Raw genomic sequence first — 17,629 nt, forward strand, 5'->3', positions numbered from 1 at the left:
TCAACAGCCCCCCATTGTACTGCACTTTTATGCTGGCAGGAACTGAAGTGCCAATCTTTCATCAGATAATCAGATTATGTCATGTTCTGACCAAATTCATTAGGGAAACTTTTACCAGCACTATTATCTCAAACCAGAAAATCTAGATCAAAGTATAACTGATTTTACAGCCCAATAAAACTGTTATAAATATTTAAACAGTAATTAAAAGGCCTCTTTTGTTAAAAAGTAAATAAATAATTGAAAACTACCTCTTCTTATAAAAGCTACCCAAGGCAACCACATTTATCTCYTCTTTCTCAGAAAACAGGACCTATATGTGGAGGTGGAGAATGGGAATAGATGCACTTAAAAGCAGTCATTTGAGAGGACGGGGCATTGCTAGAGTTTTAAATCATTCGCCTGAAGCAAGCCATGCTCAGTGCTCATTCTAATGATAAAGCATTAACCCTTGAATGTTTTCATTAACTCTTTTCCTGTTGGACAATGGCATCTACTTACTGCATCCAGAAGTCCTGGATGGACACCAACTCGTAACGGAAAAGAGAAAGGAATCCTACATCAGCAACCAGTTTCTCAGTGAATACGGCTATATGTTATTTGTTACTTTTTGTACTACATGATCTTGTCTTTTAAGCAGCTAAATAATTATCATCAGGATTGACAGATCTATATTCTGTTTATAAGCAAACAATAAAAAAGAGAGCATTTTACCTTGTCATTTCCATTTCAGGTGTACAGCAAGCATAGCAAAAGCAGGAAACAAAGAATTCCTATTAAGATAATTGACAGAGCAAGGAACTAGATACAGATTATTCCACAAGCAGGAGGAGCAGCAAACAACAACAGGACAGTCATYGATATTGATTTCACTTATTTTTCAGGACTATAATCAGATTCTCCATCTGTAATTCAAACTTTAGAAGTATGATAATTTACGGAAAGAGGATTAATTTAGCCATTTTGAGTTAAAGACGTTTTTCATGGTTTCATCCCAAATCCTGTATATTGTTAGGATTCTTTCCCCTTTGAAGACTTAGCGAATGATTGAAGCTTCTACTTTCTGAGAAACAGATAACACAAGACTAGTAATCCGACTCTAAGCCGCTGGATAAAGGCAGTTTGTTTCCTCTTAGCCCATCTGTCAACACCTCTTCAGTAATTAGTCCTAATTATTACAAAGGGCTAGCCTCCCATTCGCCTTATTAAATCAGAAATAGTATCATAGCCAGGTATCTTTCAACGCCTACCAGGCTGACGACCTTCGATTTCATTGAATCTTCTATCAGTATCCGCCTTTGGAAGAGCCTAAGCAGTAATTTTAGCATCAGCTTCAAAGATGCAGATCCCACGGTGGAATTCCAGGGATGCATTCATGGCCCCCCCCACCATGCGGCAGGGGAGCAAGCAACACAATTGACCTTTGCATTGTTCGCTAAACTCCTGATATAAAACACACATCTCTGTTTCATACAATAGGCTGCTTTTTGCATGCGTGCTTAGAAATGTTCCTTTGAACTAAATGTTGGTAGAAAAAATAGTGAAACTGATATAAAAATGAGGATTAAGTCTTTGTTAAGAAAAAAACAAAGTACTTGGAATAGTATTTTTGTATTTTTTTTTTCCACATCGAGAGAAATGTGCATCCAGTAAATAGGAACTAAAGAATATGCATAAAACCTTTTAAGTGTGAAGATGATTTAAAATGCTTCTTTGGTTTATTTTTGCCTATAGCTGAAGTACTTCCCTGGAAAACCAGAGAACAAAAAGGACAATGGCATCAAAAGCCTCAAGGAAGTAAATCTCAATTAGCTTAACAGAGGTTTTAGTCAGATGTTTTAAGCTCTTCATTTGTGTTAACTTTATTTAACTTGCTGGGAACAAGGGAAACTCTGGACTCATGTTAAGTACCAAGCACTGCATTTCTTTTGATTAAAAGCCAAACATGTTGCCAAACAACTGGGGAGCCCAGGGCCAGGCTTTGCTCACGTTGTGGTTCTCGGCAGCAGCAGGGCGCTACTGGTTCCTCGGCCAGGATGCGGCCCCAGGCGCTGCACGGTGCAACGCCCGCCGTGCCGAGCGCCCGTCTCCAGCGCAGAGAAGCTTCACAAGAAGTCAAAAGCCTCAGTGAGAACAGCCTCAAGGGCTCTAGTTAAAATAGAGTGTTTTTATTGATAAACATCATGTTCCCCAAAATAAAACATACATGGACAAAACATCTTCTAAATGGCTTTTCTGTGTCCTATATTAAAGTGAATTAGCACATGTTTGTTTTTTCCCACTCTATAAAGGTTCTCTCTAAGAGCTACAATTTTTGATAAAAGATACATTTAAATAATTTTCCAAAAGAATACAAACAATAAAGTGCTTGCAATTAAATAAAAAGCAGCACCTGTATATGCAGGGTTTGCTGACCCTCACCATCAGGCATTTGACAGCACAACAGAGGGCAAAGACACCCCACTATGCAAAGACATGGGTGCTGCTCTGGTGTCTGGTGGAGTGGATCTGGTGCACAGACTCCACTCCTAAAACAGGGCCAGACTCCTGTGCGAAAGCTCTGGGCAGCTGAACTACCGATGTGGATATCTCAGTGCTCCTGTGTGTCCTGTCTGCTTCATTTGGCCTACCTGGAACTAGCACAAAGACATCTCAGCAGCACATAGTAACAGAGCACGAAGAAGCTAMTCTAATTCAGCTTTCCCCATGCCTGTCCTGCTAGAGTAGCTGCTCACCAAACAGTTTCACTGCACCCAGATGGCTTTTCAATTCAGCGATAACTAAAACCTACTGCCAAGAAAAATAAACATACACATAAACTTAAAAYGCATTTAACAAGCTGCGTACTTTTTCCAAGTAAATGCCATGTTAGCTACACACAGTAATAGGCAGGCATTTAGCTACCAAAAGATGAGACTTTGAAACACACACTAACAACTCACACAAAAACAATACAGTATTAACATACCTGCCGTATTGGGGTATTTTTGTGGTTATCCTTACAAGAATTCAGTGAATGAACAACTAGAGCTTTGCATATGAAAATACTCAGTTCTAGCACTAAGAAATGCCCTACAGGGTCTGACTAGTGGGCCACCCAGCCTGGCAACTTGTGCCCAACAGCGGTAACAGAAGATGCTGCTTAGGGAAAACACAAACTTGACTGCTCTTTGAAGTCCACTCTGTCCATAGTTGCTCTGTTAGTGATGTTAGCAGGCACAGTGATTCCACTTGGCCAGACTGCCTAATCCTTTTTGATCCAGTGATACTTTGCCCTCTCTCCCTGATACGAGAGCAAATTCACTACCTGACGTTTCAGAACATGAAGGCATCGTTTGTTTTATCTATTTCAAACCCACTAGTTTCATGGATTGCCCTCTGGTTCTTACACTGCAGGATCTGGAGGACAACCGCTCCACATTCAGCTTTTCCATCACCCTTATGGTTTTGTAAACCTCAGTGATAACCCCCTCACAGACTTTCTCTCTCTAAACCACAGTCACAGCCTTCTGAATCTCTCCGATGTCACTTCCTTTGATCATTTCAGTTGCCATTTTCTGCCTCTTTTCTAAATCCACTATAGCATTCTGGAAAAGTAGAGAACTCTGCACAGTGTTCACAGTATAAGTGCACTCAGGTTTTACTTAGTAGCAAAGAGACGCCTGCAGGAAATACAAGTGGATGAGACAGCATCCTTAAAAGCCACACATGACTTCCAAGGCTGAAACTGTTTCTTTCAGCAATAGATATAATTCTAGCTAATATACCTGGCACAGGAAGTTATCTTTGCTCTCAATAGTGAAGGATTTCTGTTGTAGGGCAAGTCAAAACAGAAAAGGCTAAGTGTAAGCGCACTGTCCAAGGATCTATATCCGGAAGAAAGAGTATAATATTTTTAATAACACTTCCTGAAACACCTAGACTTCCTGGAATTACTAATTATAATCCCAGAGGAACTGATAACGTTCTCTGTCCATCCAAGCCTAACAGACTGCTTCCCTGTACTGCTGCGTATCTCTCAAGGAAGAATTTTAAAGGTCTTAACTGCTTCGTATCAGTGCTCAAGAGCTTTGGTCCGCTTTTGTAGCGATAAGCGACGTAGTTTCTCGTGGCGCCTGGTCTGACTCCCTACAGCACAGCATGCTGGAAGCTGTTCCTCTCCGATCCCAAGCTAGATGCACTAATGTAGTTTATTTTATGGCTAAACAGTTCTTTCCCTATTACTTTCCACCATGTAGAAAGGCTGGAGTGGAAATAGTTTTCTCTTCCTGCTGTCTTCATTTTGATCTCAAATCATTAATCTTAGTGAAAGTGCTTGGTTCAGAGAGGCATCAATAATAGAAACACATATGCACAATGGAGTCTCAAAAGAAAAAGAATTCAGCTCCCAGTCTAAGGAACAGAGGGAAATATCTTTGTTCGAGCCCTGCAAGTGCTGCAGGAGACATTGCTGGGATCTCCCAAGACTTGCACTGGCCCCACGTGGCCTCCCTGGCCTCCCTTCTGCCACCACGTGCCCAGCTCCACAAGCAGGAATCCAGCCGGACACAGAGGCCAGATCTCCTTGCGGCCACCCAGCAAGGCCCCTGTCCTGYAACAGGGATGGGATGGATGGATGGATCCCACGGCCTTTATCTGGCAGTTTTGCCAAAGTGCAGCAAGGAAGACGAGGCCTCGTGTTCCCAGTGCAGTCCTTGCAGGAGGAAATGAGACCTAAATGTCATGAAATTGATAACAAACTACCTTTGCAAAGCCGAAGATTCATTTTCAGACACTGCACATGACAATATATCATATAAATCTACCTCTGCAGTTCCCTCAGTGGTAAAAAGTTCCCACTAAGGTAAAAAGTACTTACATATATCCATAATTTTACACACGAGTAACACTGCTGGACTAATACTGATTTTTAAGGAGACTACTCACACAGTGAAGAGGTTCGTTCACATCTGCACCAAACAGCTATGGAACATTAACTTGGCAAACAGCTTTAGCACTCTCAAACAAAAGCTTTCATAATAATATATTTGGTATAAAATCAGATTATAATTTAACCTGCAAGGACCTCAGCATGTTCCTTTTTCAAATATGCAAGTACTAGTTTTGGGGGAAGAAGTCTGTGCCAAACTATATTATATCTGCTATGGCAATAAATTCTTCATGGATGAGGTTTTATACATAAATTACCTTCATTTACAGTCTCAAAATGCTCTTCTAAATTTTATGGGATAATATGAATTATGAGCACCCATGTATTTCTTGTAGGTATAATACGAGACAGATTTTTTCTAGTATATGTAAAAGATTCTGAAAGTGAGTTGTACTCCTCACCCCTCTCTCCCCCCATGTAGAACAAACACAGTAACATGAATTGCTTATAAGAAGTGTACAGCCTGCTATAAAGATATATATATATATAAGTACGAATTAGGTCTAACCAGGATTAAATATGAATCACATGCTTAAATAAAAGCATTAAAAATATCTGCAAGTTTTCTTCTAAGCCTTGTAAACTTAAATTTCTTAAACTGTTATTTCTTGGTTTAGTTATTGGTACATTTATGGTTTGGCAAAGTAACTCCTTTTAAGTAAATTGTACATTTAAAGTGCACAATTCACATTTAATTGAAGCTACTATTGTAATCTTTAAAAAACTTGGCTGGATTTCACTAGTTGAGCTTTAGGTATTTTGCTGGTTCTGCTAGATTTTTAAAACCCTAGGGAGCTGGGAATGGAATGAGTCTGTTCACTATTATTATTAGTCGCTAGTGTTGGGGACCCACTGGAACCTAAATCCCAACCATTCTTCATGTATCCGTCCAGCGCTGGGCACTGTTCATACACAGCACTTGCCTCAGGAGCAAAACCCCAGGTTTCCACAAGAGCTCTAGTTTCAAGGGAATCACTAGAAACATTAACAGGCAAACAGCAGCAGGACTCTAGCCCTGCAAACTGCTTTACCCCCCCAGTCTCCAGTGGGCTTAGTGGTTTCAACGACTTCTAAAGAGCAGATCCAGAATTAGAAATTGTTTTGCAAGGACCCTCTTGGTCCACAGCTCTCAACACCACTTTGAAATGCACCTTCTTGCAGTCACAGAAATTAGGAGGTAGAAGAAATCAGGAAYAGTGCAGGCAGTCTGGGAATGGTTGTCCTGCTCCCACAACAGTGGGGGAAGGAGGATGCATGAGGAGTCACCAACAAGATCAGACAAAAGAAAAAATGAATCATATTAAAGTAATTATCAGAAAATAAGACTTCTGTGAAATACTTGCCATGAGCCAGTTCAGGCCTTCAGGCTCAGTCTTGCACAGGCTGCATGTAGCAGCACCAGCCCAGGAGGTGCTCCAGGAAGRATGGGTGACTCAGGCACTGCTCCTCCCTGGCTCCCTTCCTCTCCTAGGGGAGGAATTTCACCCCATCCCGAATGAAACGCAGTCCCAGGACAGCCTGTCCAGAGGGACATGGCTCTGCTCCCTGCTGCTGTGTAAGCACCGGCCACTAGGCCCCTCACAGGGTCTCCCTTCCTGTCTCCCTGCACCCCAGACTGCTCTCTGAAGAGGCCACATGGGACACATTTACTTCCTGCCCCAAGGATTATTCCTAGGGACAGGAATAATCTTGCACAAAGATAGTATCAGCACAAAAGAGAAGAGGATGCTGTTTAGAAAGAACATATGCTCTCACTAGATAATGATAACCACATTTAATGGGCACAAGTGTCAAGGCAAGAATTTCAGGCTTTCCCTCTATTTTTAAAAAATAGGGGATGTTATAAAGTACCCAAATACATCTGCAGGCACTACACTATTTATGGTACAAAACCACTATAATTAAATGCTAAATGCTGATTTCAGTTATTGAGCTATGAAGCAATAAAATAAGTGAGTTCCTTTTAAATGTTCTTTTCACAGAGTAATGAAACAATCCACGAGGGGTTAAATGACCTCTCAGCTCCTTAAATGCCTCTGGGTGAGACGTACAATAAAAGCACAAGGATTCTCAGGCCAAGGGCTGTGATTAGGCTCTGTCCCCCTCAGATCCACATTCTGCTGTGCAGCTGGGACTGGTATATATAAAAAGTGGAGTGTGAATTCCTGTTCTGGCCGGACCACAGCCACCATGTCACCTTGCTCTTTTTCTGTTGGAAAATAAGTTCCAAAACTCAACCTTTATTGAAAAATATCACTCAAAACACAAGATATAGGAGACACTCTCAAAACATATTCTCAATAAGCTATCTGTCATAGAGCTGTAACATTACTATCTTGGATAAAAGTTGGTGATAAAATATCCAGAAAGGAGTAGTGCAACCCCACCCAAAAGATGCTGTCTTCTCCTTAAAGAGGCCCCAGTGCACGTAGTCCTGACATGGCCTATGTCTGGCATCCAGCTACCTTTTCCCTTCTGGGAGCAAATAACATTGCTTCCAGCTAGGACTTTTAGCACAGCTTCAAATTTGCAAAGCTCAAGCTGCTGTTAGAGTGCCAGACACACACATAGGGGACAAAACGATGGGTAGATACGATGCTCCTGAACTACCTTCACCCCTGCTGTGATCCTTGAAGGGCGAGGAGGGATGAGAATGAAAAATTCTTTGCATTTGACAGTCCCTGAAGAAACTTTCTAGAGCAAAACAGAATACAGCCCACTTCCATTCAACCAACAAACTTTTTTTTGCTTTTCTAGGTAGAATTTCAGTGAAGTATGCAGTAAACTGGAAATTTCCTGGTCAAACAACCTGTAAACTAGCTTTATTTTATTTTTTGCTATCTTACATGTTTCTCCTTTAGTGAGAACAAACAAAATATAGCTAGTTTAAAAACATGCTTCCAAGCAGGAATGATGAACATTCCAATCCCCAGCTCCTTTTTTAATATAAATAAAAAACCAGAGGTTTACCATTAACTTCAGCGGTTGGGAGGGAGTGGGAAGAATGATGTGCTAAGCTGCAATGGAGGAAGTGCATGCGCCAACTGGAAAAACGGACTATAAAAAGCTTTTCTTACATAAACACAGGAGGAAGTAACCAACACCCTCAATTGTTGAAGTAAAAGGTGGGGGGCCTATATGCACTACAAGGGGAAAAAAAAAAGTTAAAATGAAAATATGTTCTGAATGTTTCACATGCTCCCAGTTACCCTCAAATTTACGAGTCTTGTTCAGTAAGGTGAAATTGTTACCAACAGCRGACCTGTCAAATCCCATGCATTGAGCATAAAAGCTCTGTAACAACATTAGGCCAGAAATGCCTCTGCAGACGAGGCTGTACAGCACCCAGTTACGTAGCTCAGCACCATGGAGGCCTCCCTGCGTGGGCCCTGCTCTGAGCTGCGTGATGGGCTGGGCTGCAGCAGTGTGTGCTGCTGTGGACGGCCACCGCTGCTCCCAGGGGCTCCAGGAACGCAGCCCTCCTGTCACACAGCAACACATGTCCCCAGCCGGGAACCAATGTGGCACTATCACACAGGTCAGAAGCCAAAAGAATCAACTGGGCTAAAGGTGTTAGAACTCAACAGTGCAGCTTCATGATGTCAAGCAGGCCCATTAAAGAACAGAAAGTTCATTAGAGTAAGTAGCTAAGTACTTGCAGGCCAGAGAYTTAAGTTCAAGGAATAATGAGGAAAAACGAAGGAGACAGTGTATGAAGTTGGCTGCACGGGTTTTACTTCTTCTGGAGAGGTTGCCACATGGTTCTGTGCTTGGAAAGACGCAAGCAGAACTGATACAGGCTCACACACCTCCTCAGGCCAAGCAACAGTCCCATACACCAAACGTTCTCATCCCCAGCAGACACACATCCTCAGAGAGAGCTGCATCCAAAAGAGAGCCCTCATGATGATCTATAGCCACTTCAGTACTCTCATGTATTTCCTTTAAGGTCATCTTCCCTATCTATGAAAATATATTGGCTTATGGCATTTAGCAAAGTTGTAACCTTCCACTTAGAGAGCTTGAACTTGTCAACAATTATTTATTGAGTGTGGTAGAGCCATGTCAGTACATAGATTGTACTAACCTTTAGAAAACCAGTTCCTCCTCAGCKAAATACAGTACAAAAAAATACTAAACTAACATTAGATAATACAGTATTTGGATTTCTAATGACTTGTAGCTTCAAGGTCATTTCACTTAAAAATTTCTTACAAGATTTTGAACATCTATCACATATAAATCCCTATGAACTAAAAACAGAGAAGACTTCATAGAATATTCAAGCAAAAGCAGATAGACRACATGCTCTCCACCTTACCAGAACATGCTGAATTGTTTTGGAATCTTTGAAAGTAATGATTAGAAACATGGTGTTAAACACATGACAACAAAGACCGAGCAATCAGGGATAAAATCACACTCTTCCTCCTCTACTACTTCCTTAGGGAACACGCTGGCATTGCTTTGCCTGATACAACCAAGGTAGCAAGCTCTGACATAGCTTAGCATCTTAAGTGCCAGGATAGTCACAAGAGCAGGAGCAATTTACTTTATCGCTGGTTTTATCTACCTATCAATGACCAACACAAAATAGGTAAGGATAGAAGGTTCTTCAACAGATTTATTTTTTTAGAATGTATGAAGAGTTGAAGCTTTGACAAGTCATTCTGCCTCCTGACTTTGAATTCACATTTTACAGCTCTGCTTATACATGGTCACATCAATTTCACTCCTAAATATCTCCTCTCACATGTATGACACTCACCTTAGCAAGACTTGGTTCATCTCTTTGGGTTCTTCTGCCTTACCTTGGGTCTGCTACAAATTTCCATTCTGTAAAATTTACTGATTTTGCACAGTTCACCCTGAAAACACTTTGATCCTCTTGTTTGCAGCTCTACTTATCCATTTCCTTACTCTAAATAAAATTTTTCCCCTCCAACAGTCTCCCACTTTCTCATGGCAATATTGGCACTTTAGAATGTCATCCTATTAGGAGATGCTCCTGGCTATTTATTTTTATCTGTAGAGTGTAAAGCAATTCGATAACGTGAAAAAACACCCGCAAGCACTGTCAAATGCTATAAATCCCCTGTCTCCATTTTTCAAGCAGTTACTTTTTTGATATTTAAACTCAAATCCCGATGATAGAAACTCGCATTTTAAGGACAGGCAAGTAGAAATTTCTCACCAACCAAACAAGTTGAGCTATGCTTCTGGATATGTATAGCTAGCTCTTTTTTGCATCACACCTACTCTACTAAATATACAAAACACGGAACAAGTGATAGCTTTGTCAGCCACCAGCTAATCAGATGAAAAATTATTATGCTTAGAAAAATAATAAAGGTAGAAGCCAGCTGTGCATTTGTTGGATGAAAATCCCAGTGTCTCCCATGTTAGATCATGTGCATTTCAATTTCTGGGAAGAAAATAATGGGAGTTTCTCCACCCTTTCTCATGTGAGCCATAAAACAGATTTATTACCTAGGATATATTCTATGTTTTCTCCCGAGAAAAAAAGAAAGTGGTGGAACAAGTTCATTTTTTTTTTCTCTTCTACAACTAGGATTTTCTTTATAATAAACACAGAGCTAAATTTTGGTATCACATAGCCCTTCTATTTAATGCTCTGGCCACACTTTTTACCTTCCTAAATGTTGAAGTGTAGCATTTTCTTTTCAGTGGGGAATCTACAGCTGTTCCAGCTGCCTGAGTGTGAAAAGTCTGTCCTAAGATTCCCATCAGATACTTTCTAGAGCACAGTCCTTTTCTCCACTAAATCGAAGAAATTTGCCTTCTACTGAAAAGTTGTACAATAACTACAAAACTGTTAAATGTTGGTCTACTTTTCAAATAGTTCAGCTCAGCTTTACCTGACACCCAACTGTCACCCAGCAGCTCTGGGAAAGTCAGTCTGCAAACTTTAGGGCAGTGTTAAATCTCATCTGGGAAAGTTTTCCTGTAATATTTTTTTTTTTTTTTAAATGATCACAGTCACCTTCTGGCCTTTATGAATAAATCTAAGAAACAATTTGCTAAGGTTTTTTTTTTTTTTTCTCCTCTTTATTTCCTAGTTGTGGGATGCTAAAATTCTAAATTTACCTGAACATCTATGATGGCAAAACTGTTTATACGAAAGGAGCTTTCCCATCTACCTTGTACTTCGTGGTACAGAGGAAGCTGATTCATATTTTAATGAAAATGCTTCTGAATCATGATACAACCTAGATTCTGTAGTTAACAGTCTAGAAACTTTCAAGATTAATATATACCTTTTAAAGTGATATCCAGCAATACCTTTTTGTCTTGTTTTAATTATACTATTAATTCCATAGTATTTGAAACCTCATAATCTACTCTTAATAACTAGCAGCTACTGTTTAACGAGTCACTTCTCTCAACAGGGCCACTGACATTTTTCAAAGTTCCAGTTCTTCCAAATAATCCCACTGTGTATGAATGTTTAGACTTAGTCATGAATGGCGCTGAAACTATTTTGAAATGAGTTGTTATGTCATGATTAGTTGCATATAATTAAAATGTGTTCATCATATTTGTGAAAAAAGTTGCTTAAGAGAAGTTAAAACCCCACTTTGTATCACACAGCTGTRGCAATGTGTGAAGAAAGTTGTTTTGCAAAAAATCACACTTTTTTTTTTTAAAAAAAGAGTTCTTTCTTTCTCATTGTCCTGTGTTCATTTTTACTGCTTCACAAAGATATTAAAAAACAGTAGTTTTTATTCTATTGTCAATTTAAAATCCTTAGTTTGTATTACCAAGTTTCTAGCGAGTCAAACTGTCTTCTCACAAAGAAAGCATAAATTCAAACACATAAAATTTTTGGATTCAAGCAACATAACTTTAGGAAAAGTTATCTCTTTTTTTTTCCTTTACAAAGACATAAATAAAAATATAAAATTGCTGACATTTGCCGTTTGTGCCAAAGTATTGCATCAGCATTAGAATTTGGACACCACAAAAGGTGTCCAAACAGAAAAGCTCAACCTTTCCTTCTTTAATCATTACTATTTTTTTCACAGTACCAGAAAACTGACACATACATAACTCTAACCCAATACAGCTATGACAATAAATATATATCTACATATAGCTTATATAGATATGTTATATATCTATAGCAATTTATTACAGAAGAGTAATCATAGTGGCTGCTTTCCCCAAGAAGACAATGCCTAATAGAATAACATTTTGGAAAGCAGTATTCTTTAGCATTAAATTCCCCATAAATGCCCATTAGCCACAACTGAGTGTTTTCCTGTTCTTACTGTTCAATGAAATGGTATGTTGTTATGGCTGAGCTTGCAGGGAAATAACACTCCAAACAAAAGGTATGCAAACACAAGACACGATACAACCAGATGTACTGCATGATAGTGTGCCAAATTATTGTCCGCTTAGAATGCAAAAACATACCCGGGTCATTAGTTAAGGGTTTCACTGCAGAAAGGAATTCACAATATTCTGAATTGATCAACATGGTCCTTAAGGTGCAACACAGACAATGACAACTCCCTAATGTATTAAGATTCTAATATTGTAATTCTAATGCTTAAAAATAAGTTTGTACACCAATAATCAATTATATCTGTGAAATGAGAAACTGGTTTCTACTCTAGTGTGTGCACCAGTTAAATTTTTATACAGGATAAAAACACATTCAAGCAACAACTCAAGCAAGAAGTTAGAATTCCTGATCACAAGATATTTTTACTATARCTAGAAAAACAATTTTACCTGTAAATCAATAAAAATGTGAATAGGGATCATTAAAGGACAATAAGTTATCCTAGTAGTTTATTTACATTATAAATAATCTATTTATTTTGTTAAAAATAAATACTATGTCCTCTACTTTCCATATAGCTTATACAGAAAGGAAAAATGAATAAATTAAATGCTTTCCAGTCACAATCCCCTCCTGAAAAGCCTCATAAAAAAACTAGTGAAATGGAGTTCGGCAGTGGGAGTTTTATACAAATGACAGATGAAACGCAAAGAAAATGCACTAAAACGTAAAACTGCACAAAAAAGGTATTTTGCCAAATGACTGTCAGAGAAAGCTGCCTGCAGACTTCAGTCTCCCACATCCTGTATTTCTCCAAAGGATGTAAAACAATTATTTTGTGCCTTGCTCATGTCTGAATAAGGCTACTGATTCTGAGCACTGTCTACTTTAAGCTCTGCCATATAAATGAGCTGCGTAARGTATTGCATTCTTTCTAATGAAGTACTCCTACAGGAGATGAAAAAACATATATAATAAAAGAACCCAAATTTCAGGCATGTAGATGCCATCTAAACACTACGAGAACACACTCAGAAYACAAACTAGGTCCATAAAATGTTATGGGTCAAACAAAGCGCTCATGTTGAGAACAACTGGAAAGYAGACTTAAGTCTCCCACACCTTATAAATAAATCTGCAATACTTTGCTGCAGAATCAGACTGCCAGTAGAGGGAGCAAAAGCAAGTAAACACGGAACAGAAATCCAAAAGTGCCAGTGCTGCCGTGCAGGAAGAAGGAGCTGTGTGCCCAGGCTGCACAAGCGAGCCGGGGGCTCCTTCTCTTTCCCCACTACCTAAAGCGGTCTGTGAAAATGCAGCCAGGCGAGATTTCTTCACTTTCCCGACAGGAAAACCTACTAGGAGAATTTCTGATGGCAATGTGAGTAAAAACATAGTAACACTGGTCAAGCTGTTGCTTTAAGGAGAGTTTTGTAGATTTCAGTAGGCTATACCTGAACAGAAATGTGCACTATTTGCATAAAATTGTGGTGTATTAATTATCATTGAATAACTCAGGCTGGAAGGAATCTCAGTCTAATTTCCAGCACAGAGTGATTTCAGCTAAGACAGCATATGAGGTTGCTCAGGACTATCTCTAGTGAGATAAATGCATTTTTTTTTCTCCTATTACTATAGTACAAGTATTATAAGAATATATATATATATATATTTACTTTTGCAAGTGTTTTTAAGTGAAAGCTACTGAAGCACTTTAGAAGTCAGTTACGCTCAGCAGCTCTTCTTGAGGATCACAGTTACAATTTTGCAGGTAGGGAAGTGCAAAGGAAGGAAAATCCCACCAAGGGTTTGTTTTCAAAGGACAGAAGGACTGGATACACAACTCAGGAGGTTCAGTTCCCATCCCATATCTACTGCACATGATGCAGAGTGCACACGAGCGCAGGAGAGACAAGCTTGTTCCCCAGCTCTTACTTTTAGCTATCTTAAAAAGCAAGCAAACAAAAAAATCATTACTGTTGGTCTCAAAACAAAAGCAGAGGTTATTACAGAACAGTTGTAAAATTCAATGCACCCAAACCGCAAGCTCCATTTCGGCTAGGTTTGGTATTTACGGCTCGCTGATACTCGGCGCTTCTCGGGGCACGTTGTGAACCCAGAGCACGAGCTGCGGGACGGGGCACCCTCGGCGGCGGCCGCCGGGGAAGGACCACGCGGCTGCAGCCCGGACCGCGTGGGGCTCCGGGGAGCGCCTGCCCAGAACACAGTCCCCCCCTGCCCGCCCCGCCGCTTACTCGTTTGGCCGGGCCAGCTCCGCGCCCCCTCCAACGGCGCTAACGGAAAACGTAACGGCTCTAACGGAAACGCCCCGCGCGCCGCCCAACGGTTGCCATGACGACACCGCACGCGCCGCCCCCACGCCCGTGACGCGCCTCCCTCGCGGCGGCAGCGTTGCCTCCTCCGTCCCGCCCGCCGCCGCTCACCGGGCTCCCTCGGCGGGCTCCGCTGCCGGCCAGCGGCTCCGCGGCGGCCGAGCGGGTGCAGGGGGGACCGGCCGCTCCCAGAGGCGCCTCCGCTGCCCCGGGTGGGTGCGGAAGAGCGCGAGCGGGGGCGAGCACGTGACGCCCGCGACGCCCGCGCGTGACGTAGCGGGGGGGGGAGCGAGCAGCGAGGCGCGCATGCGCCGTAGGAGGGCGGCGGCGCCTGAGGGGAGCCCGGGAAGCCGCCGGCGCGTGGTGCAGCCCGCCATGAGTCCSCATCTGCCGTGGGACGAGCCGCCCCGCGGCCTCGGCCCCACGCAGCCTCCGTGGGCGTCCCGCATGCTGCCTTCCTTGCGGAAGGGACTCGTCAGAGGGAAAAGTTTAACACCTTCCCCTATAAATGTCCCCCCTTGCTCTCCAGGTCCCCTGAGACCTGCTGAGGGGAAAACCAACCATGATTTGCTTGGAGCACTCGTCTCAGTAACTATATATAACTCAATAACTTACTCATTTTATGTAGCTTCTCAGAAGGCTATACTGCCATAATTTCRGTTTGGGCTATTGGTACATGATAAAAATAATGCTTTTCACTTTTCTTGCTATTTTTGGCTTTGGAGTCAAAGGGCTTTTCAAAGTTAAATGACACCTAGAGTATCACAGTGCTGTTTAGTAAGAGTTCAACTTCCATTAAAGCAAATAAAGACGTGTACTTTTTAAGCAAGTATGTGAATGCACATATGGGCTTGTTTTTTCCTACTCTAATGCAATTATTACATCAAACCCATTACCTGTAGGACAGCTTAATTCCTGAGGCTGCTCCTGAGCATGTCAGCTGGATTCAATGGTTAACGAAAACGCAATGCGCTGGAGAGGCTATGCCTCTTAATGTCCTAAATACAGATAAATAGCTTCAGTCTTATACAAGGCACAAATACAGCTCTGTTTTCCTACATGTTTTGCTGAAAATTAAGAGATTAAAGACAGCAGATCATGCCCATAAAAATCTATGCATAATGAAAGCACATGTACAGCATCCCTTCAGGTCTTTAATTTGTTAGGAACTAAATGTTTGTTGGAATACGATGCAGTTAACATTCCCTGCAGTCTCCTTCAAAATGAAATACCCCTTTCACAACACAAAGATAATGAGTTATATGGCAAGATAAGGTGGTTACCAGAATTCAGGAATGACAGAATCCAATTAATTTAACATGAATTAAGGCAAGATCAAATTTATTACAGTTGGATGCAATTTGTAATTGAAAGTTCCATTACAGTGCAGGTTTTTACACGCTTTCTCTCATTAATAAGAGATCTCAAAAGAGGCAGGTTCCCCATTTTGCAAGGCAGCAATGTAGTATAGTATGACCAGTAACTCACTTATGTGTGTACTGTGAACAACTGCAGGGACCAAGACCACACAGTACTGAAGGCTGTTCCCTTTCTCACAGAAGAAGAAAGACAAAATGCCGTGACTGAGAGTCGAGCAGAAAGTTGGACCTCATGTTCTCTGGCTGCTTTGCTGAGCTGCCACTGCCTTGTTACTTATTCAGACTTTTTTTTTTTTCTTTTTTCCTTCTTTCTTTTTTCTTTTTTTCTTTTTTTTTTTTCTGATTTTTCACTCCTCTAGGCAATCCCCTCTCTCTTTTTTTGGATGGGAGGGGTAGAATCAACCCTTTAGTCAAATAAACCTTTTAACCTCCTATCCTCAAAATAAACACCTTTATTGTGGACAGTCCAAGCTCCTTAGGTAAAGCCTTGGGTCTCAAATCCAAAAGATACACTGTGCCCTTTTAATAATTTCATAGTGGAAACCCTTTATTTGCCCATTCCTGTGGCGTTATGGAGGTTTTCAATGATTCTGGTTTAGGTTTCGGGATTAGGTGAAACCAGAGTGCCTTAAACCTCTTTAGAGGTTTGGGATTAGGTCTGCATCAGGCCTAATATAGCCTTTCTATGCAAGGCTAAATTAAATGGCAAGAATATTTGTTGTGCGCTGATTCACAGGTGTTTGGCAAAATACCAGAAAACATAAAGGAACCACTGGAAGAATCATGAAGGCAAAGCCATCGAAACATGAGCATTAGCTAAGTACTGCAGTATCACTTGCAACTGTGGGGTCTTTCAGACTGTGTTTCTAAGTGATTTTAAGCATGGATATCATTTTTATGTGTCTCTCTCACATGAATGTGAGTAAATTGAAGATCTATCGTGCAAACGGATCAAGGATTTTTATTTCAGTATCACATTCTGGTAATTGAGGCCTGTTTTATAGCAAATGTATATTAAAGTTTGTCAAACAGCTGATATCACTGAAGCTCTATTGTTTTATTGTGCACATAAATTCTACTCCTTCTCTGAGGTATGCAGTGCCCTGACAGCATGTGCTAGGTCACGCGGAGAGGAGCACAATAGATTTATGCCTATTATTAAAACACCACCACCTTGTCTGGCTTAGGAGGCAGAGACGTTTTGCCTCATTCATGACTGTGGACTAATTAGAGGAGATAGTTTCGTTGTGTAGGCTCTGTCTACTATGAGGCTTTTCAGCAGCTTTTCACTTGCTTTGTCTCTTCCAGGGATATTTCTCCTCCACCTGCTCAGCTCCAAAGTTGGGCAAGGCCTGACAAACTGGGTGCTGGCTAAGATGAGGAGATATCAATAAGCTGAATGAAGAGCAGCTCCTTGCTACAGTGTCAGGATCTCCGCAAAGCTCAGCAGCTCATTTGGCTTCATCTATAGCAAAAAAAAAAAGGAGCTTTGCAACCCTGGCTCTATAGCATCTGGCCCTGTATCCTAAAGAGCTGGATATGTAGCTATCAGGTGGTGTACAGAAATAACCTGGTGGGTTATTTCTATGAGCTGTCCAAGATCAGCTATTACCCAGGCATAGCCATCTTCTCACACCAAACATTCCTTTTGCTCACCACATGCCTGCCAGCTCCC

The 17,629-nt window shown here is 41.1% G+C and overlaps 1 protein-coding gene across 1 annotated transcript in view; it reads right to left on the reverse strand.

The window, feature by feature from the left end:
* Positions 1-14,547, reverse strand: part of GNB1L (G protein subunit beta 1 like) — a 40,224-nt gene extending 25,677 nt beyond the window's left edge. Inside the window, exon 1 of the mRNA XM_026037710.1 lies at positions 14,498-14,547. The gene's annotated coding sequence lies outside the window, so the exon portion shown is untranslated. The remainder of the gene's footprint in view (positions 1-14,497) is intronic.
* Between the last annotated feature and the right edge of the window lie 3,082 nt (positions 14,548-17,629).

This window comes from Nothoprocta perdicaria, unplaced genomic scaffold, assembly GCF_003342845.1.
Source record: "Nothoprocta perdicaria isolate Ctin4 unplaced genomic scaffold, notPer1 scaffold_2, whole genome shotgun sequence".
NCBI classification, from domain to species: domain Eukaryota; kingdom Metazoa; phylum Chordata; class Aves; order Tinamiformes; family Tinamidae; genus Nothoprocta; species Nothoprocta perdicaria.